Source organism: Bubalus kerabau, chromosome 13, assembly GCF_029407905.1.
Source record: "Bubalus kerabau isolate K-KA32 ecotype Philippines breed swamp buffalo chromosome 13, PCC_UOA_SB_1v2, whole genome shotgun sequence".
Lineage (NCBI taxonomy): Eukaryota > Metazoa > Chordata > Mammalia > Artiodactyla > Bovidae > Bubalus > Bubalus kerabau.
In genome coordinates this window covers 2561500-2585075 of record NC_073636.1, presented here as the reverse complement: position 1 = coordinate 2585075, position 23576 = coordinate 2561500, and the positions used below count along the sequence as shown (strand labels likewise).

The 23576-nt window shown below is 41.6% G+C and overlaps 1 protein-coding gene and 1 long non-coding RNA gene across 10 annotated transcripts in view; one reads left to right on the top strand and one right to left on the bottom strand.

Annotated features, from left to right (window-relative positions):
- Window positions 1–23576, bottom strand: part of PLCB4 (phospholipase C beta 4) — a 473260-nt gene that overhangs the window by 352534 nt on the left and 97150 nt on the right. Inside the window, exons 1-2 of one of the 9 annotated variants that reach the window (XM_055543370.1) lie at window positions 22342–23438; window positions 19037–19124 (exon numbers count right to left, since the gene is read on the bottom strand). The exons of 7 other annotated variants lie outside the window; for them this stretch is intronic. The gene's annotated coding sequence lies outside the window, so the exon portion shown is untranslated. Of the gene's footprint in view, window positions 1–3531; window positions 4339–19036; window positions 19125–22341; window positions 23439–23576 lie in introns of those variants that run through there. One more of the 9 variants, XM_055543374.1, reaches the window with a different exon arrangement.
- LOC129625268 (uncharacterized) lies at window positions 1479–1946 on the top strand. Its single transcript, XR_008701302.1, has 2 exons — window positions 1479–1588; window positions 1685–1946. It is a non-coding gene; the product is annotated as an uncharacterized LOC129625268 (long non-coding RNA).

Sequence of the window (23576 nt, the reverse complement as noted above, 5' to 3'; positions counted from 1 at the left end):
GCACAGAGTTCAGCTCGTGCTCTGTGCTGAGCTGGATAGGGGAGATGGGAGGGATCCCAGCAGGGCATTTGTACACATACAACGGCTTCACTTCATTGCACAGAAAAAAAGCAATGCAATGTTGTAAGCAACTACATCCCAATTAAAAAATATTAACTTATTAGAAAGTGTTGTACAATATGTAATGCTAAGTATGAAAATAACCTGCATCAAAATTTAGTTTCAAGAAATAAATTAACCACAAACCATCTATTCGTAATCAATGAGTTCTCGTTTGAGAAGATTCACAAAAGAATATACCAGACAACAAAGGACACGAGGAAACTTTCTCGATGATGGTAATGTTTTAGATCTTGCCAAGGATCTACACTAGCACATCCATTTGTCCAAGCTCAACTCACATACAATTAGGTATGTATATTTCATGGTATGCAAATTTCATATAAAACACTATTGACAAACACTGAACTCTAGTTAATAATAAGAACACTGAAATGTGCAAACTGATGCCTGAGGTTTATTTTGAAATGCATCATAAATAAGATAGTAAGAGATGGACAAAGGGATAGGTAGATACAGACAGATGTGATGAAGTAAAATGCTAACGGTATAATCTAGGCAGTGAAAATGCAAACTGTTCTCTGTAAAACTTTCAAGTGTGAAATTCTCATTAAAAAGGGTTGGAGAAGAAAATATAATTGGGAATAAAATTACTGAAGCATTTAGAGCATCACAGCACTGCCCTGCTGCCCACTTCTTTCCCTTCAAGAGTTCACAGGATATCTAGGACCCTGATAGAATGCTGATGTAGAAAACTCAAAGCACAAGTCTAACAAGCTGAGACAAGCAAGGCTTCCTTTTTTTTTTTTAAATCAACTGCCCAAGACTGGTTGATTACATTGGGAAAATGTGTGTTATATGAAGGAAAGACGTAGCTCCCCACAGATGATTTCTATATTTAAATTCACACGGAGCTGTGGTGGGGCACCTGCAAGCCAGGCTGGAGAGAGGATGCTGTTAGAAGACGCAGGAGCAAGACGCAAATCAAACCTAACACACGTGAAAAAAGGCTCCTAATGGGCAGATGGAGAGAGTGGATGAGAGATTCGTCCTGAGAGGCCACGGGCAGGGCTGCCAACAGAACGAGTCCTGCAAAAGGATAGCTGGGGAGGCTTGTGAGAAGTTACAAAGCCTCACATTTCCTCCCCAGAAACCATCACCTATCACATTACCTGTGAAGGGCCACTGTCTACAGCCAGTCGGTTCACCTTGATCACATTCTCTGCCATTTACTTCAAACTCATTGCTTAGCACAAACTAGAAAACATTCATTAAGTTAAAAATAACACTCTGGGAGGTGTTTGGCAGAGTGGTCCTGGAACCTGCAACATCGGCAGCCCTGGGGCTTGTTAGAAATGCAGGATCCCAGGCCGCAGCCTACACCTGCTGTGTTAGAATTTGCTGTTTAACCAAACCACAGATGATCTAGTGTGATCTTATGACGAGTCTGTAGCTGAGCCTTGGGGACCAAAGCCTTCCCAAGTAGCAGCTTTAACCTCAGACAGAGAAGACAGCTACAGGAAACCAGGTGAACAACAGGAAGCCTTGACCTCCTGTCTCCTGGAAGCACATTTCCCTGACAGTCACTTCCTCCCTACAATGCTATGACCTTGCCCCCACCTAGGAACGGAAGCTGCCTGGACCCCTGCCACCATGGAGAGTCCACCACGGTAAACACGTTGCAACCTGCTGTGAGCACTTTGGAAAGTTTCATATTCTCCAGCGGATCTAGAAATACCCCACGCATCTCTGGAGAGGGGATCACTTTGCATGTATTGATAACTGCTCTTTTCTGTAAAAAGAGTAGAAAATGTTCTCTTCAACGGGTACAATCAGAGGAATTCTCCGGCAATTGCCCCCCATTCAGTTGTAAGACATCTGGGAAAGTTATTTATTGATCTTAAAAGCAGCCATAGAATGTTGTTTGTTTATTCACATTATCATGTGTACATTTGTCTAGAATAAGTGTATTTTAAAGACCATGTTTTGTTTATTTCAGTCATTGTAACAGAAACTGTTTTATGCTCAAATATCCGTGGCTAGTCATGGTTGATACAAAACTAAAGGTTTAACATTTTCTCTTATAATAGCATTTCTTGAAAGACACTAAGCTGACGAAACAAAGTACACAAAGCCACTTTCTAAAGCCACCTTAAGTCAACTACTCTGTACTCACTGAAGTTTCATACTTCAGCATCACTTCTTTGTCTATAAATATGTGTAACTTTGTGAAAAGTGGTTTTTAAAAATATGGTTACCAAATACAAAAAAACAACTTTTAAGTTACTGATTTCCACTTTTATTTCAGGAATTTTACGTATTGTCCAATCAACTTTCCAAAACAATAAGTAAGTGCATTTCCAAGACAGTAAGTAAAAAGTATATTTTCATTCTCTCTTCCTATTTAGGAAGAGACTTTTAAAAATAATCATCTTGCCTGTCTTAAGACAGCTTTTTAAAAAGCGGCAGTCAAGGGCCTCCCTGGCGTCCAGCGGCTATGATGCTGCCCTTTCCCTGCAGGGGGCCCAGGTTTGATCCCTGGTCAGGGAACTAAGATCCCACATGCCACAGTGACACCAAAAAAGAAAAGTGGATGTTGCATCAAAGCCAAAAATAAAAACTAGTATCACTTGCTTATAAAAAGAAAGTAATGATAAAAATAAAAATTTTTAAGAGGAGGCAATCAAAGCATTGACACTGAAATATGTCTCATACTTTTATTACTAATTATGAAAAACAAAAATGAATCTATTTTTGTAATAATTCGTGCATAATGGAAAAATGTTTAACACTTTCTGTGCTGTATAGCATCCTGCTAAGGTAATCATAGAAAACATTTTCAAGAGACTGGCTATTTTTTTTTTTTTGGCTAGATTTTATTTTTTCCAGTAGGTTTACATTCAAAGCAAACTGGGCAGAAGGTACAGAGATTTCTCATATACCCCTATATAGGTGGTTACTTTTTTAAATATGCAAAATGTTAAAAGACGGGCACACAAAAATCCTACCAGTCAATTGAATCATACCAATAAATGCCTTATTGAAAAATCTGAGTTTCAGTCAGGTTTAGAAGATTTATTTAAAAAAAAAAAAAAAAAGGACATTAAAATAAATCTGTATCTAATTAAAGCCAGAATCGCCATAAAACAATAGTGTCTGATATACTTTGTTGCCTCAATTTTGTCTTAGGCTTCTCCCTTATTAGAAAATCTAAGGAAAAAAATCGGTAATAAAATAATCTTCATGAAAAGTCTGAGTGGTCTAAGAAATTTAAAAACAGAGAAGTATTTTCCAGCATTTTTTTTTTTTTTCCTGCCACTGCATAAACCTATACCTGCTTACCTTCAGGAACCACAAAAATAAAATTGTGCCAGCCCTACCTCAAGCTATAAAAAAAGAAACATCAAAATGACTCCCCTTTGTAAACCTTAACTTCCACCCATAAAGCCGTTTTTCAGTATGTTCTCTTACCTGAAAAGCGGTGAGCAGGCTGTAAACTTCACCCGGTCAGAAAGAGGATCTTGAGAGCATGCAGGCTGAGAACTGCAAGGATAAGCTCACTCTTTCCAGAAGGGAGACTCGGATGAGCAAGCCCCACACAGCCAGCACATGTAAGGACTCTCCCTGCAGCGTCCCAGCCCTCGGCCACAAAGTGAGACGCTGGACAAACCGTGCCCATAGCCACAACAAAACATCCAGACACAGTGGCCGAGAAAGACTCTCGTCACTATTCCAAGCAGAACGACAAATATAGCAAATGGTTTTGGCCGGCATCTTGCCAAGTATCTGCCCGTGAATGAGTGAGTGCCCCGCACACGAGAAGTGCCACTTGACCAGAGGCTAGGGCTTCTTCGCAGGAACAGGAAAATTTGAATCCTACACCAGAACTCATCCTTCCAATAAATCTTTGATTTCTCTAAAGTGAAGGCTATGAAAATTCAAGCTATAAACCTAAAGGAAAACCCAACTGATTGTCCATTCAGGAACTGGGATAACTTGTGAGCTGCTAAAAGTCTTTGTTTCAACTCCCCCAACTGGCTGCCACATTTTGCCCGTTTCCCCCTGTAACACCTTCAGGATTCAAGAAAGAAAGTAGATTTTTTAAACTCTTAAGTTACCAGTAGTGCTGATCGAAAGAAAAATAGATAAGAACTAATAGATCGAGTGAGATCTGGAGATTATATTCCTTGCACAGATAGTAAAATGTGGATACTTTGGTCCTAGAAATATATTTTGAGAGGATTTTAATTCTCCATCAAATTAAGATACTAACACACACACACACACACACACACTTACAAGTCCCCTGATTTATCTGCCCACAAGCACTAGTATGGCAATTTTTTTAAAAGGTTAGCTTTTCCCAAAATGTGCCAGAGAGTGTAAAATACTTCACAAAACAAGGTTTCAGGGTGAAATTTTAGGCTGGTCAATCTATACTAGTGTCAATAGAATCCTATACAGCAGAAACTTTAAAAAATGGTTTACGCACTGCATCCCAATTATTTAACCATGGGACCCTTTATATGTGGGGCATCCAGAGGGAATTATATTTTTTCAGACAGACTTGGGAAGTGCTAATAGTTTTAGATTCACTTGCTCATTTTTATGCAACATACATGACACTGTGATGACTTCCCAAAGCCCTTAGAAAAGCCCTAGATTACAAAGCTTCCCATCCACCTCCAATTGGTACTAATCTCTACGAAACTCCAGTGTGATCAATTTCTAGACTACTCAATATTAATAAACAGTAAACATATTTTAAAAACAGAAATATGAGAAATGGGCTATACATGTATTTCATGGGCGTCTCCTTCATTCCACCCATTATGCTGGGAAACAAGGGACACCCTCAAGCAGCTGGACCTTCTGCTGGAGCCCCTGCAGCTGCTCTGGTGGGTGTGTGGTTGCACCAGGTCACCCATCTGCCCTCCAGAGCTGAACATCAGACCTCAGAGATGAACATTCAGCCAACATATCCTACAGAGAGGGCACCCCAGCCAAGATACCAACACCAAGGCAGGAGTAGCCACCACCCAAACCCAACACCTACTGCATCCATATGTGTACATTTCAACCACTTCACAGGCAGACTCAAGGGGAGGAAACTGAGTCAGATCCCTCCAGCAAACCACACGTAGAACCCAACTCCCCCGTCCAGAATCCCAAAGACCTGCACACCCAGCAATCTTGACATCCTTCTGTTCTCATTTAGGTGGAAAAGCAGGTTTTCAGGAGAGATGGGTGGTTCACAGCTGCTCCACTGAAATAACTGAGTCACGCTGACCCCTCACTCATCTGCCCTGACTACTCCAGAACTACCGCACATGAGTTGTTTTTCCAGCTCCTGTCCCTTTAAAAGATCAACATCTTTCTAAAATGAGGTTTATTCTCCTTATCCTTCTAATAAGATATTTAACCTTTAATTTAAAATCTATGTCTTTCATTCATGAATCCATATTCTACTGAATTATAAGCATAATATTCTCTCAACTATAATAGGTTGAGAAAATTATTTTAATTAAGAAATGATCCAGGAAGCATGGGATGGTATTTCAACACCCGTAAAATAGCAGTACAACTGCTGATTAAAAAAATGTCACAAGGCTATATTAGAAAAATACAAACTCCAGCCCCTCAGCAAATATCATGATTAAGAGAAAGCTACATATCATGATATTTAAGTGCACATTCTTTCAGCCACTACTTACTAAGGACTTGCTCTGTAGCAAAAGCAGGAAGTTAAACAGAGTCACTGTTTCCTACGAAGAACATGTATCTGTGTCCTGTTATAACAAATAGATATAGACTGGGATGTCTTAAAAATTAATTGTGAAAGCAACACAAGTTTATTTTAAAAAAGTTCAGACCACAGAAGGCATGAAATCAATAGCCAAAACTCATAAAACTCCCCCCTCTTCCATATTAATTACAACCACTGCTGTTTCAGTTTACATTTACTTGTAATCACTTTGTTTTAAATGACTCATATTCTAAGTACAGTTTCCTTCTAATGAATGAGTTTATTCCATTTATGTTGTGGTTTCTAATAACCATGTGGTTCATCTTAATTCTATTATTCCATTTTGTTAGGCTTCCTGGTTTGACATTTTCTTTTGTTCCGATTTTTGCGACATAATTATTTAAATATGAAATGGAAGTCAAACAATTATAATATGCAGACTGTAATGAAAATGTTATAAATCTTCTCACCACACACACAAATAGTAATGCTGTGGAGTAGAGGAAGGAGGAATAAATTCGGAGTTCAGGATTAACAGTGACATATTACTATATATAAACAACAAGGACATATTGTATAGCACAGGAAACAACACTCAATATTTTGTAATAACCCATAAAGGAAACATCTGTCGACTTCCCTTGTGGCTCAGATGGTAAGGAATCTGCCTGCCAATGCAGGAGACGCAAATCCCTGAGTCAGGAAGATCCCCTGGAGAAGGAAATGGCAACCCACTCTAGTATTCGTGCCCGGGAAATCCCATGGATAGAGGAGCCTGGCAGGCTACAGTCCGTGGAGTCACAAAACAGTCAGACATGACTTAGTGACTAAAACAACGTGTGTGTGTGTGTCTCTGACTCAACTGCCGTACACCTGAAACTAAGATAACACTGTAAATCAACTATATTTCACCTTTAAAGACGGTAACACTCTGAGGTGGTGACTGTGCCAAGTACCCTCACTATAGCGGTCATTTCACAATATATGTGTATAGTATACATCCTATTCATACACATTATAGCGGTCATTTCACAATATATACGTATAGTATACATCCTAGTCATACACACTATAGCGGTCATTTCACAATATATACGTATAGTATACATCCTATTCATACACATTATAGCGATCATTTCACAATATATGTGTATAGTATACATCCTATTCATACACATTAAATTTATAATGTTACATTTGAATGTCACTTACATTTCAATAAAGCTGGAAAAAACAAAAGGTACAGTAGCTATTAAAAAAAGAACATATTATACATCTCAATAATGCAAAAATAATAAGTAATATAATCAAGAAGGCTGAAGGAAAAAATGGGAGGAATACAAATGTGCTGTTTATTTAAATCTTCATATCTAGGAGCCAACAGGCCCTGTCTAAAGTTAATAAATCAATTAGAATAGAGCATAGAATTTTTTATATTATTATTCACATTTATAGTTATTACCACAAATGAGTAAAAAACAAAACATAAACCTAAATTATAGAAGGAAAAGGAAGAAGAAACATGAGGGCTAGTAAATCATCAAGAAACAAAGGAAACATCAAACCAGGAACAAGGGCTGCCGCCCAGAGACCCACCTGTGCCTCCAACCTCTCTCTTCCATGTAAAGGCTTTGGTCTGGCAGAGCCTCTGCCTCCAGGGGTTTTAAGAGAGACATACTTTGATTTTCCCTGGATTTGCTCCAAATACCACCAAATTTGGTAGATAGTCTTCAGTTTTTTGGATTATAGCCATTTCCAACTTTTAGCAAAGTTTTCCCCCACTTTTAGCATTTTTTTAATATCCAGAGTTTCAGGGAAGCGAATAGACACTTCTACTTAAAGTCCTTTCACGAGAACCCCACCTCCCACCTTACGCTGATTATTATTTTTTATATGCTTCAATGCTCTCTCCACTGTGCACCTCTAACTGCCTCTTCCCTTTCAAATCTCTTGGTGCTCGTATCACTGATGTGCTGAGATGACTTGCACCTCCTACAGAAAAAAATTGGGTGTGTCTCTTCCCATCTCCAGTCACAGTGGGAATATTCAGACCACAGGGACCAGTGGACAATACAAACCAAACTCCGTGCCCTCTCCCTTCTCAGAGCCAGTTTTTAAATACCAGCACCTCACAGGAAAGGTCTGTGAATTTACAAAACAGCTTTTTAGAAGGGTAAAGCAAAGATATAAAAATTTTTACTGAGAACAAGAAAAGGCTTATATTGTGGCTTTTTAAAAAAATTAGTTGGTTCTTGTTGTTTAGTTGCTAAGTCATGTCTTACTCTTTTGAGACCCCAGGGACTGAAAGCCTCCAGGCTCCTCTGTCCATGAGACTTTCCAGGCAAGAATACTGGAGCAGGTTGCCATTCCCTTCTCCAGAGGATCTTCCCAGTCCAAGGACGGAACCCGTGTCTCCTGCCTTGGCCGGTGGATTCTTAACCTCTGAGCCACCAGTAAAGTGAAAGTGAAAGTCACATCATGTCCAACTCTTTGAGACCCCATGGACTTCTCCAGGCTAGAACACTGGAGTGGGCAGCCTTTCCCTTCTCCAGGGGATATTCCCAACCCAGGGATTGAACCCAAGTCTCCTGTATTGCAGGCAAATTCTTTACCATCTGAGCCACCAGGGAAGCCCCAATTAGTTAGTACAGACAGCTTTATATCGTCGACACTGCCATATAAGCAACCCCAGCAAGATACACCAGTGTTACTACAATATTAATACTAATACTACAGGACCGGTGAGTATGAATAAAGGTTCTGTGTCCAAAGTAAATGCCATCCTTTCCAAAGCCCTTTAACATACTTCTACAGCATGTTTCCTCCTAGTAGCTCTAAATAATATGTTAAATCGACTTATGATTATCTAGAAATTTAAGAAAGGATTAGGATATTCATTTACTGTGACGTGATAAACAAGCAAACGTTCAGGTTCAGATAGATCTGCCTCCTCTGTTCTTCCTCTCCTGCAAATCCTCAAAACACACAAAAATTGTATTTTTTGCTTCCCTTTTATCCCCAAAGTCTACAGATCAAAACCAAAAGAATAGTGGTGCCCTTGGTCCTTCCAACCAAGTTTAAAGCCTGCAACCAGTAAACCTATTGCAGTCAGCTCACTGCTTGCTCCAGGGAACAGAGAACAAATTAGCAGAGAACATTATTTTAAAGCATGGTAATGACATTCTAACAAACACTGCAAGTGTTTCAGCCCACACACATCATCCACCTAGGGAAACAAAAAGCAAACAAACAAAAATTGACAAAAACAAAAAAAGGAATACACTGAGAAACAAACAACAAAAACCATTACATGAACTCACATATTCTGCAATGTTCCTCTAACTCTTCACACTACCCATGTTCAACATCTTTTATTATATCACTGATTATCCATATTAAAAAGGCAGTTTGTCAATATGATCAGAATTACTGAATCACATGTTATTAATAACTATCAGTAAAAGGTAGAAAAGGTAGTTATCTATAAAGTTAGAATAGAATTCACAGAACAAAATGCCTCCTAGGTTCGTTTATTCTAAATACTTATTCTACTCCAAGGAAAAAACAGACAACTCATGGTTTAAGCAATATCAGATATCATTCAAAAGAGACTACCTTATTTTCGTCTCACCAATTAGAATCAGTAAAGTGAAATACATGTCAGAGAACATTATTCGTGAACTGGCAGTGCTCTGTGCTATAATTCACCTTCTCATCATGATCAGTCAGACACTGGTGATCCAGTGTGTAGTTAAACTGAACAGCATGAAGCTGGGACCTGACGTACCTGGGTTGGCATCAGAGTTCCTTAATTTCGGGCGAGTTACTTAACCTCTCACATTCAGATTTCTCACATTTAATAGAGGATCAAAATCACCACAGCACAGGGTAAGTGAAATTTTTAAAAATAAGAAAATCTACATAAAACACTGTATCATCTGGCATATAGTAAGTACTCAATAAACTGGGATAATAACTCATGACTGTCACCAACTAGTATTGCTTTCACATGATATGCCAGCCTCTCAAACAGCTGCGTGGGAAGCATCACAGTCATTTCCACAGAGCTTCTCGAGCTTTCACGTGCGCACAAGTCACCAAGGGAATTTTGCTGAAAAATGCAGGCTGTGCTACAGGTTGGCTGTGGTGCCTGAGATCTTGCATTTTAACAAGTTCACAATGATGCTGATGTGGCCAGGCCCGGGAGCATGCTTTGAATATGAAGGACCTGGACCACCCGGATATCCCCCATCACACACACACACACACACACACACACGTGGCTGAAAATCGAAACACTGAGTCTGCAATCCAACCTTACCTTCCCTGTAAAAACAGAACTCTACCTTTACAATTGGTAAATGCTATGAATCACTTGAGATAATTGCTAAATACAGAATACAATCATAAGAAAGGCAAGGAATCGCTTCACCTGGGAAGAGAATTTGAATTTTTGAATCAGACAGGCTTGGGTTCAAACCTCAGCCCCATAATATGTTCTAGCTATTAACACATCTTTAGACTAATCACAGGCTTCCTAATAAACTTCAGATTCCTTATGTGTCAAATGGGGATAATAGCATCTCTCGGAAAAATATAACACATCCAAAATAACAGCTGTCTCAAAACAGTTAATATTGATGCGTATGTCCCACGGCCTGGCACACAGTCGGCGCTAAGAACACGCGGGGTGCCTTCCACTCCAGCCGCGCCGGTTCAGCTGCTCACCAACTCAGCTCTGCCTTTCCTTCCGTTTCCCTCCCTCAGGCTCACACCCTCTCGGGCACGCTACCTGAAGACCTGCCTCCAAGGAAACGCCTTCTCATGCTATTTCAAGCTGCCAGCACTAGTAATTTCCCAAGAGAAAGAACCTTATTTCCTAGTATGTTCTGTTAATCCTCGAGACCCAAAGTCTAGAAGAAAACTATGTTTTCCACATGGCTTCTCTCTGTTCTAAATCCTGACAGGCTCTTTCTTCCTGCACAGACAGAAAGGAAAGGGACAGAAGTCATAATCTCTTTCTCTGTGTCTGAAAAGAGCTTGGAAATATCTCTTTCAATCAGAGAAATGTATTGTGGGAAACCAACCACTCACTCCAAGATAACTCTCTGTTTTCTTTTTCAGTTCCCCAAACTGTAATTGATTCTATTTCTTCAGAAAGCTCTAAAACACACACAGTTCTGCTAGGGTTTCCTCTCACCAAGCAAAAATGATTTATGATGCCAAAAAACATTAGTTGCCCAATATAACTCCGTTCCCTCATTGATCTGACAACGTTATTCAAATCCTGAGTGCCTGCCATGCACCCAGTACTATGTCAGATGCTGGGTGCCCACTGGTGAGTAAACAAACGTGGTCCATGCCCTTGAGACTCTAACTACCCTGACCTTCACTGATCTTATTTCTAAAACCAGGACACACTTCCAGAGCTAGTTCTGGTTTCTAAAACCTAGCCATAGACTGCATCTAAGTAAGAATGAAATAATGGCATTTGTAACAGCATGGATGCAACTGGAGAGTACCATACTAAGAAAGTCAGAAAGAGACAAATAAATGCCACATGATATTACTTATACGTAGAATTTAAAATAGGACACCAATGAACCTATCTATGAAAAACAAACAGACGCACAGAGATAGAGACCAGACTGGTGGTTGCCAAGGAGGAGGGCCTGGGGAGAGACGGAGTGGGAGGCCGGGGTTAGCAGATGGAAGCGTTGATATATAGAAGGGATGAATAGCAAGGGCCTACTGGACAGCACACAGAACTCTGTTCAGTTTCCTAAGAGAAATCATTTTATAGATATAAAATGACTTTGCTGTATTATTAACACAGCAGAAATTAACACAACTATAAATCAATGATACCTAAGTAAACGAACCCCAGCTGAACTGTTAGAATCCAGCCCTGGCCACAGTTTACTGATCGGACATAGCATACCGCGTCACCTTCCATGAACCTGCAGATGAAGAGGTCTGTGTTTTGCTACCGAACAGTGGCCCATCCAGCCCACCATGCTGTCCCAACTGGAGTGGAGTGCTTGCCCCTTGGAGATACAGTCCCACAGCAGCTTCAGTGCAGACAGATGTTCCCCTGTTCTTCCCCAAGCTGCCTACCTCTGTTCTCAAACTCTGAGCAGCTAACTAGGCCTAACATCTATCAGAAGTTTTCCAAAGTTCACTGGCACACTGAACAGGAAATAGTTTACCAGCCATATAAGTTATATTCCACATCATGCTGCCTGTTTGCAGCTATATTAATATTTAATATTTGTACTATTTTAAAATGGAAATAGGGATTCTGAGTAAGATGCAGCCAGTTTCATTCATCACCTTCCACTAAAACTTTTGTCAAGTAGCATTCTCTCAGCCTGTGTAAAAGGGCACTGCTTATACATTCATCTTGATTAAGAATTCATATAATGTATAAAACATCCAAAAAGTGAAATCAGAATGTGTAGAAATTATGTGATCAGGTAATCAGTAAAAACTTCAGATGCAGATTAATTTATTGTTCACATTGATGAGTCTTAATGATGTCTATGAGCTGCTTTTAAGAGACCTGTGAATTAAAAGGAAGATCCCTCTTCATTACTTAAAAACACTTGGAGTTTCATCATTAAGGTTAAACTGGGAGATGAAAAGCCCCTTCTGCTTTTCTTACCATAATCAAAATATAACAACTCTAAATTAATGATGAAGAGCAATATATATAGATAGATAGATATAGATAAGATAGATCTGTATGAAAGAGGACTAAGACTCTAATGTTTCAAACCACTAGGTATGTGTCAAGGTTGAAGCAAGACTTAATGTAAGGCCATTTTCTAAGTAGTTTGATTTAAAATTCAGGGGTAATTATACTTTCTTCAATACATAATAACTTTAGTAAACAAAAAAGACTACCCACAGTCCTTTCCACAAAGCAACCTAGAAGGATCTTCTAGGACCAGAAGAATTACTGAGTGACTTTAGGGTTAATAATTCAGACAAGAGCTTTCCCTGGACAGGCTGAACTGAAAGAGGCCTGAATTCATCTTGGTATCTTCCACTTCACTTTCCTTAATTCTGAAGGTAGCACCACATCTTCATGTTTTAAACAAATGATTCCCATGGAATCAAGAAAGTAGGCTATCCATCTTGCTCACTATCACACACACGCGCACACACACACCCCCCTTAGGATGACATTAAAGAGAGCCCTAACTGTGTCTTCAAATTCACTCTAATCTTGACTCTCTCTCCTCTTTCTCTCTCAGGACAGTGAAGGCAGGTCTCTGACTCGAGTTTCAGTAGGCATTGGCATCTACTTAGGATTGGATGACACTATTTAGTCTTCATTTTTTAATTTTTATTGGCTATCTCAACAATTTGTGGCACAAGATAGTTTTCCAAGGTAATGATCTAAGGTTGCCTTTTAAAATACATTTATGTTTGTGATTAAACAAAGGGAAAAATATGAAATAAAAATAGAAGAATAGAAGAATGGTAAAAAGAATGAAGGTAGTCTAGGAATGACTGACACTTGGGAAACACTGTAGGGTACCGATTACAGCGGTTTGGATTTGAATATCAGCTTTGCAACTCCCTTGGTGTGTGCTTTACGCAAGTTACTTAAGATCTCTGTGCCTTGGTTTCTTCATTTATAAAAATAGTAATAATGACAGTATTCATTTCAAGGGGCTATTGTGAGGATAAAGTGGTTACTACATTAAAACACTAAAATAGTACACAGCATACAGCAAGAATTCCACATAAATTAGTTTTTACTAGTATTTTATAAATATATGTGGGTAAATATTTATTCAAACTCGATCCTCTGACCTGTGAATTACAAGATAAAGAGATTTCTTATGAGTTCTTATATAGGTGAAAAGAAAAGCTCCTTCTGTTTTTCTTTAATTAAAAATGCAGCCAATTAAGGAGTGTTTGAAACTCATGTGATCCTCTAGAAGCCAGAATGGAATGCAGTGTCCTGAATTCCACTATAGTTTCTTCTCCTCTCTGCTTAAAAAATCCCAATATTTCAATCACGAAGAACTGAAAAGAAAAAAAAAGTCTGCCACTCCTTATCCACATGACGCCAACCAAAATGTAGTCACAACCAGACTCATGGTTCCTCTAACCAACATTTTAACATTCTGATTGTGCAACATCCCAAGAATTGCTCTGTTTTCTTGAATACTGCTCCAGCAAAGGGCTTTTTAAGTTATAGCCAGTCTACATGAAATGAATAACTTTTTAAAAATCTGTTTGAATATTGCTATGATCTGAATGTCTGTGTCCCCTCAGTATTCACGAAACACCAAAGATGCTGATATTAGAAGGAAGGGTGATTGGGAGGTTCTTAGGTCATGAGGATGGAGCACAGGATTATTGCTCTTATAAAAGAGGTTCCAGAGAGCTCACCCGCCCTTACTACCACATGATGATACAAGGAGAGATCTGCACCCAGGAGAGGGCCCTCCCTTGAACATGCTGGCATTCTGATCTCAGACCTCCAGCCTCGGGAACTATGAGAAATTAATGTCTGTTGTTTATAAGTTTCCTAGCTCGCAGCATATTGTTACAGCAGCCCAAAGGAACTAAGAAAAATATATTAATAAAAGCAAATGGGCATCACTTATTTGTCTTTTTCTTCATATGATTTTCTCTGACCTTGGCTTCCAGGCGAATTTCTCCCTTTGTTCAAGCAGTGTAGTGCGACTCCCTTAAGTGAATCATAAAATGTAGTGTGAAAATCACTCCCATTTAACACCCCGTGCCTTCTTCACCCCACACCGGTTCAACAGGCATTTGGGACTCAAATGGGGAAGAACAGAGCACAGTGCTCAGTGATACCGGATTAGCGACCCGCACGGCTCAACCAAGCTCCAAGTTCACTCTCTGTGTCTAATACGGCTTCTTGAACAATAAACTTGAGCTGTCCCATCTAATCTCACAACTTATCATCTCCACTAAAACCCAAGTAGTCTCAAAAACAGAAGAAAAACAGAAAAGGAACAATGTGGTAACTAATAAGAAGGATGGTTGACAATGAAATTAATGCTGATTGCAGATGTAACCTTCAAGATGCGCAGAGCCCAGTAATCCCTCAAAGAACAGAGAATACAACCTGATAGCTTCTGAATGTCAAATGTACCTGCAAGAAATAGCTATGTAAACCGTCAGGGCAGGCTCTGTACTAAAAAGCCAAAGTTCATTTTAAAAGTCTAAGTCATTGTTCCCATCCCTCTCAATTCTGTCAAAATAAGACCTTTATTTCTCTCATTTTTAAGTGACTCAGCTGGCTGCAGCGGACCGCATCACCCTGACTTGTCATTGAACCTTTCTGGGCCCCGGCAGCACATCTGTGAATGGGTCATCACAGCACCTACCTCGCCGGTTTGTGAAGAACTGCACCCAGCACAGGGTTCCCATGTCAGCGTTAGTTATTATGAGCAATGGTGGTGTGTTTTAGATGATTTCTTAAATACACTGAGATAGGATCGCCATGTGCCCATTTTATGGATGAGGAGGCTGCTCGTTCACAGGGTTGCACATCACAGAATGTATCAGTCAAGAAATAGTATAAGGGGCTTCCACAGTGGCTCGGTGGTAAAGAACCCGCCTGCTAAGGCAGGAGACACGGGTTTGATCCCCAGTCTGGGAAGAGCCCACGTGCCAAAGAACAACAAAGCCCGTGAGCCACAACTACTGAACTGATTCTCCAGAGCTGAAGAGCTGCAACTACGGAAGCCTCCCAGCCTAGAGCCCATGCGCCATGAGAGAGGCCACTGCAATGGGAAGCCCACGCTCCACAACGGGTAGTAGCCCTGCTCGCCACAACCAGAGAAAAGCCTCCACGGCAACTAAGACCCACACAGCCATACTAATAAGAAGAAATATATTAAAAATTAAAGAAAGAAATAGCATCAGATCTTCACCTCTGCAACACCTGAAACAAAACTGAAAATTAAACACAAAAGGACCCTTGGCAGAGCCCATGTACTCCAAAGTCTTACCCATCAGCTGGTGGCTGAGCTTTGGGAATTCCAACACACTGAGGCAGGTACAGACAACTGATTTAATTCCATTACCATAGCTACCAAGAAGTTCAGTGAACAGAAATTTTGACTGGAGGTGCTGGGTGGAAAGAGGAAAGGAGAAAAGTACAGGCTAACAGTACAGGCTAAACTTCTCCCTGGGAAACCAATAGATTGATTGCTGAAATGGCCCCATTTCTCTCCTTCTTTAGCTCTCCATGCCCCTTGCAATGTGACCTGGAAGCTCCTTTCAACAAGAGATGGAGCTTGGATCTCCAGCTTAATCTGGGCCAATTTTGTGACTTGCTTTTGGCAGAAGTCAGGCTGTGTTAATTTGGAGCCTTGGCTTCAAGGGGCCTCATGCACTTCCATTCTTTCTCCTGAACCATCTGAGCTCAATGAGAAGCTTGGGACAGCTGCAGATGAAGAGACTGTGTGGAGCAAATCCCAGGGTACCAGCTGACCAGCCAGCCCCCAGCTGCACCCTAACAAGGGACCACGTCCAGCCAAGATCAGTAGAGCCATATCACAACCAATCCCTGACCACAGATGTGCCCCTAGAGACCCCAGCCAAAGCCACAGGAACCACCCAGCCAATGCATTAATATGAGAAATAATAAAAGTATATTGTTTTAAAGTATTAAACTTTGACATGGCTTTTACAGGAATAGGCAACTGACACAGACACAGTCTGTTTCATTCCCTACTTCAGGCATGAAAGTTTCCCCTATAATGAGCACTCCAGGTAAACACTCAGCAAACTAGCTCCATAAGACAGTACACTCCCTTGAGGTGTTAGTAAGTTTTACATGGCGTATAGGAGTGGAGGAGGTGATCAAATAGATGTGGAAATGCTGTAACCCCTAGGCACAGTGCATGGCACACAACAGTTGATCAATATTTACTGAATGACATGAAGAAAGTGTGCTTCTCAAATGCTACTTCCTCCAGTAAAGGGTGCCAGAGTCAAGCACACTGCACACCTCTGTATGTCCTGATGCACATCAGGCCACAAGAGACGCTGAGGATGATGCAGACAACATAAACCAACAAGTCACCTTTTAACATTTACACCGACATGTCTACATTTTCAGTTGAGACATATGTATTACAGTCCTAAATGTGGCACAAATTGCCCATCATCACTCAATATCCAGTCTTCTCTTCTTCATTAGTAAGACAGCCTCAAATATGCTCAACTAAACATCACATTTCTAGGCTCTCTTGCAGCTAGGTTAGTACTGGCCAGTGAAATACAAATGCAAGTGTTTTATGGAATTCAGGAAGGCTGCAGAAACTGACCAAGCTGCCTACACTAAGAGGGCTCCTTTCTCTGCACATTTGGACTGCAGATATGATGGTCAAAACTAATCTGGCCCCAGAGTGACCTTGAAAATGTAAGCCACACGATTGGGAGGATGAGACAAAAAGACAGGAACCTGGACTCTTAATGATACCATGAAATCATGGAGTGCCTAACTCTGATTTTTTTCCCCACAAATTTTCACAGTTATTTTACATTTTATGTCACAGTTACTTTATATTTTTGCTATGTATGGTCCAAACTATCCTGATATGTCAAAGAAATTGGAATCCACAGAACTAACCTTAAGAAATTTCTGACCTTACAGCTTCCTAGACTTCTCATTAGTACCATACATTCAACTTTGAAAAAGTACTTGTCTACAGAAAAAGAGGCATTGCTTCTATTCAGATATAAGAAACATGAACAATGATGAACACCCACTTTCCTAAACATCCACTTTGTAGGGCCTTAGATTATTATAAAAATCATTTCTTGATGAAAAACAGCAAAATACTAGGAAGTAAAACCACCGAGTGAATTCTGCCCATGTACTGATACTTACCTCCCTCCCCAATCCCTGCATCACTCAGTGGATGAAAATGCACCTGGCTTCCCATTGTGCCTTTCCCACGTGGTTCCTCTTTAAACATCCAATTACAAAGAAATTTACTTGTTTAGGCTTTTTCTTCAGGGAGATCCAGAAATTAAATCACTTTGCCAACAAGGCCAGGAAAACAAATCATTTGTGTTGTGGCTGAGCCATAAGGCACGCATCTTAAACACAAGCAGAGTCTGCCCAGCTTTGCTCTCACAGAGCCATTTGGGAGAAGATTTTTATGGCAGCAGCTGAAATGTTTCTACCAAAACAACACCTACACTTTGCTAGAGTTATTTTCAGAGGAGAAGGTTTCCCCTACTGCTGTATAAATTGTAAAAATGTGTAGTTAAAAGCGTAGGCACATGTGAGTCCAGGGCTGCAGCCCTGGCAGGGGCACTCAGCCGTCACTTCATGGCTGGGTGACCACAGGCAGACTGCTTAACCTCCCTGACCTCGGGTCATCACCACCACACAGGAATCTCAAAACCCAGAGAGTTGTCCTGAGAACTAATGAGATAATGCATGCTTAGTCCTGTTGCTACATCTTAAGTGTTCAAAAAGCGAGCACTGTGTTAATTCTTATCAAATCTGATGTGGAGTTCCTGAATATTTCAAAGAATAAGGATATAAGAATCTACAGGCAAGTCATATTTAAAGATACCACATTCAGTTCAGCTCAGTCACTCAGTTGTGTCCAACTCTTTGTGACACCATGGACAGTAGCATGCCAGACCTCCCTGTCCATCACCAACTCCCAGCACTTGCTCAAACTCATGCCCATTGAGTCAGTGATGCCATCCAATCATCCCATCCTCTGTCGTCCCATTCTCCTCCTGCCTTCAATCTTTCCCAGCATCAGGGTCTTTTCCAATGAGTCAGTTCTTCACATCAGGTGGCCAAAGTGTTGGAGCTTCAGTTTCAACATCAGTCCTTCCAATGAACACTCAAGACTGATCTCCTTTAGGATTGACTGGTTGGATCTCCTTGCAGTCCAAAGGCATCACATTACCATTAAAATAAGAATATAAATGTGTTTAATAATGTCTGTGTAGAAGCCATAGAACCTTCCTGACCCACAGGCCACTTATGCAGCTTTACCTGGACTCTCCAGTATGAGATCACGGACAGGAAGTTAAGAAAAACTCAACCAAATTCCTAACTAGATACCATAAAGTCCATCAACAATGATTTCTAAGATTGTTATGCCTTCACTAGGCATCAAGCAACACCCTTTATAAGGATTAACTCTCTCACATGTGGAGACGTGCCATGGACACTGTGATGCAATGACCAGACCTTACCTGGAGTCTGAGGATCTGGCTACCCTGCTACTCCAAGCTCTCCGGCAGAATGCAGAAAACTGCCCTCCACTGGAGAAAATGGCTCCACCTAAGGTCAAGCACACCCCGTGGAAGCTCCTTCAATGATCAACATCAGTGAATAAAGGTTAGACCCACTTTAGAGCTCCCTGTGGGGTTGACCAAGGCTGCTGCTAAGACTCCATCACAACTCAGCTTCTCCCTCTGCCCAATCCCACATCCCTTCTTTCCCCTCCATAGGTGTTGATCTTAAAAGACAGCATAGGTACTGTAATTACTTTCATCTTTCAAATGAAAACAGTGAGTCTCAGAGAGGTTAAGAAAGTTGCCCAGCCACACAGTGAATGAGTGATCTGGCTGGAACTGGAGCCCAAGCATTCTGCTGCCAGAGCCCAGGCTCTAGACTTATTCTGCTCTACCACTCAGCTGACTTCCCTGGTAGCTCAGATGGTAAAGAATCCACCTGCAATGCAGGAGACCCAGGTTCGATCCCTGGGTCAGGAAGATCCCTTGGAGAAGGGAATGGCAACCTGGTACTCCAGTATTCTTGCCAGGAAAATTCCATGGAAAGATGAGCCTGGCAGGCTATAGTACATGGGGTCACAAAGAGTCAGACATGACTGAGTGACTAACACTTTCACACCACTCAGTTACATTTACAGATTAATGTCCATAAAATAAACTGGTTAAAACTGGCTGTTGTTCTCAGAGCAGATTGCAAAAGGCAAATCTGAATGAGAGAAAGAGTTGCATGAGAAGGCAACTCTCCAGTTATCGGTCAAAGACAACCAGAAAACAGAAACCACTCCAGAGCTTTCGAGCTAAGAGCCTGGTTACAGAGCACTGGAATGGCTGAGCGACCACAGAAGGAACAGGGAGGCAGCCCAGCGAGCAGCAACCATGAGCAGGAGAGCTGACAGAGAAAGAGGGGTCACAGAGCCCGGGGACTGGGGCCAGCCCACAGAACCGGACCAGGCTGGGCCACTAGGTCTGGGGGTCAGAAGCCACGGGAGAGACACTGCTGTCCCAGAGATACCAGAGAAGCAGAAAGAGGCTCAGCAAGATGCCTCATCTCTCTCCTTGGCCACCAGAGAGCAAGGGGGCTGGGAAACGCAGCTCCTTGTTAAATGGAACAGAGCAAGAGATGCTCAAGAATGGGTCTGAGAACAGGTCCACCTGAGCAGCCCCCAGATACAGTTACTCAGCTGACAGTGAGGAAGTGTGGAGACACAACCTGAAAACAAAGTACAAGAATTTTAAAAGTGGGAATTCTCTGGAGGCCTAGTGTTTAGGAGTCCAAGCTTTCACTGCCAAGGGCCTGGGTTCCATCCCTGGTGAGGGACTTAAGATCTCATAAGCCTTGTGATACACTAAAAAAAAACATTTTTTTTTAAAGTATATCTGTCAAACCTTTGTTTGTTAAGTAGTTCAACGTACTCTATCAGCTCCTAAGCAAACAAAATAACAACAGAAAATGCCTTTCACTACAAGGCTCTTTGGGCTTCCCAGGTGGCTCAGTGGGTAAAGAATCTGCCTGCGATGCAGGAGACATGGTTCGATCCCTGGGTCTGGAAGATCCCCTGGAGGAGGGCTTGGCAACCCACTCCACTATTCTCGCCTGGAGAATCCCATGGACAGAAGACCCTGGTGGGCTACCGTCCATAGGGTTGCAAAGAGTCAGGTATGACTGAAGCAACTGAGAACGCACACACAAAGCTCTTGACGAGGCAGTTGCCGAATCACTGCGCTGTTCAATAACTGACATCTAAGTGGGGAAGAAGTTTCCATTGCAGTGAGTCCCCTGCATACAGAGAACGTTCACAGATGCAGACACGCCCGTATGTATGCCAGCTGCTGTGCTGTGTTACTGCACTCCACAAGGCACTGACCGTAACACTTCACAGGCTTTCTTGACTTTGTTTCTTATGTTTGTTTGTGTGAAAACTATTAGAAACCTATTATAGTACTATATAGTCGATTGTGTTAAGCAGGTACCTAGGCTATGTTGGACTTACTTACAAATTGGACTTACAAACACACTTTTGGAAAGAAATTAATTCTCACGTAGGGGACTTGCTGCATTTTCTAAGTAAATCAGGAGACTATACGTCATATTTGTGGAAGTAGTTCCATCATAAAAATATCAAGTCTATGTGATAATGATTAACTGGGGAGCATTTCCTGAACAAAATATGATTTATAGAGAACAAATTATTCCCCACCCATGTCAGCTAAATTAGTTCTTACCATAGCTCCTATTCTGGAAGGCTAGATCTGCCTTCACAATTCTATCTGCTGTTTGACAAAGTAAGAGCTGGAACACAAACTCTCTCCTCTCTTCTCAGAAGTCCTCTGCTGACTTTTCAGATGCGGCAGAAGTCCTTGGGGGTACGGAGGGGGCGGAGGAAAGAAAAACAAAATGTACCACCAAGGATCTGCATCAGCACCCGCTCCAGCAGCACGGACACTAAAACAGCAACCGCATGGAGATCAGCCCAGCCCTGTGCAAGGACCGCATGTCGACCCGTGAAGCATTCCACACTTGGCTCTCCCTAATGTTCACGGGAGGGGAGAGGAAGACTCCAGCCAGTGAAATGACTCCACCATTGAGAGCCCTCCCTGCTTCAGGACACACCCCCACTTTTCTCCCCCTGCCCAAAAAAATCTCTGGTCACAGTGCTCAGTTACAACTCAATGTTTGACCATTTACTTTGCCCTTGCAAAGACCTCAAACTTTAATTTTAAAAATTATTTTTATTGCACTCACTCCAGAAAGAATGTAATTTGTTCATATACAAAGACTGTAAACACAATTTCAGTCCCTTCCACCTCCTCTCCTTCCCCCTCAAACACAGTTCCTTTGAGGTTACTAAAACCCAATGGCTGGAGACAACATCTAGGTTCCAGGTTAAGTTTGGCTTCTGCCTAGCTGTGCAGTTTTAGTCTGGTCAGTTAACCTCTCTGGGCCTCTGTGTTTTCATTCCCAACATAATGCAACTGGAACTAGCTGATGGCCACAACCCTTTCAGTCCTGAAACAGTTCCACAGAAAGATAACAGAAGTCCTGCTGGGAACCAGATGAGCGCTCTCTCACTTGACCTGGCCCAGACAGCTATCTGTGAGATTGCTTATCAGAACTCGAAGTACAGTCTGTGGCCAGGCACAGCACAAAGTCTGAGCTCAGTCCTCACTCTCAGTGACTGTGATCTCACTCAGCAGTTCTCATGTTAGGTCCCAAGGTTCTGACTGCAGAGAGCCGGGTCTTGTCCCTCCCTGGAGCTACTCACTCTGCTCTTCTGGCCCAGCCAGTGTGACTTCCTTGACCAACAGGATATTAACAAACATGACACAAGCAAACGCTGGAAAGTACATGCGCTGTTGGGCTTGCTCCCATTCTTGCTGCTCTGCCATGGCCAGGAGAAAATGCTAGGTCTAGTGAGCTGCAGAATGAAGGCCACATACAGCTGAGACAAGGCATCCCAGTCTTCCTAACTAAGCAGTCCTAGATCATCCGACAGCCAGCTGAACTCCCAGACATATGAGCAAATCTAGCTAAGATCAGAAGACCTGATTGCCCAGCCCACAGCTGACCAGAGACATGTGAGCGAGATTAACTGAAATCAGCCAAGTCCAGATCAAGATCAGCTGAACCTCCCAAACTTGCAAGTTAAATACATTTTTATTATTGTATTCCACAGACATGTTGTAGGTGCTTGTTTGCAGCATTATTGTGGCAAAAGATAAGCAGCTCTCAACCAGACGACAGTGACTATTTCCAAAGTGAAGGTTCCTTAGTAATAAAACACGTGCTGCAATCTTAAAGGTCACTGCAGACATGAATGCATTTAAGGCTCTAAGAAGTCCCACATACCAGTGAAAAACATCTATTTAACTTTATCTCACTCGTGTTTCTCTTAACCCATTTTACCAGAGACCCCCCAAGCCTTTCATCCAAAGTCTGAGTCTCTATCAAATCTTCTTAAGGTTAAGCTATATATTTTATTGTCTCTTTAAAGACACTTAGTGGACCCTTCGAAAACAAAACAAAAATCTTACAAGTATTTTGAAATTATGAAAGTTTATATTGTTATAACCAAAGTCTAATTAGAAATCAAGGGAATGTTCTACAAATATCTGAAACCCATACATTTGTTGTTGTCTAGTTGCTCAGTCATGTCTGACTCTTTGTGACCCCGTGGACTGCAGCCCACCAGGCTCCTCCCTCCATGGGGTTTCCCAGGCAAGAACACTGTGGTGGGTTGTCACTTCCTCCTCCAGGGGATCTTCCTGACCCAGGGATCAAACCCGCATCTCCTGCATTGCAGGTGGATTCTTTACCACTGAGCCACCTGGAAAGTATCTGAAACCCATACACAGCATCAGTCTAATTTCAGCTTTTTTCATTGATTAAAACTTGAAGACACCTAAGACTGACCTTGCCTTCCCTCCTTAACACTCTTGAGAGGGTCCCCACCGCAGTCCTCTCGTCATGGTTCAGACACTTGGTTCAGGGCCCTGATAC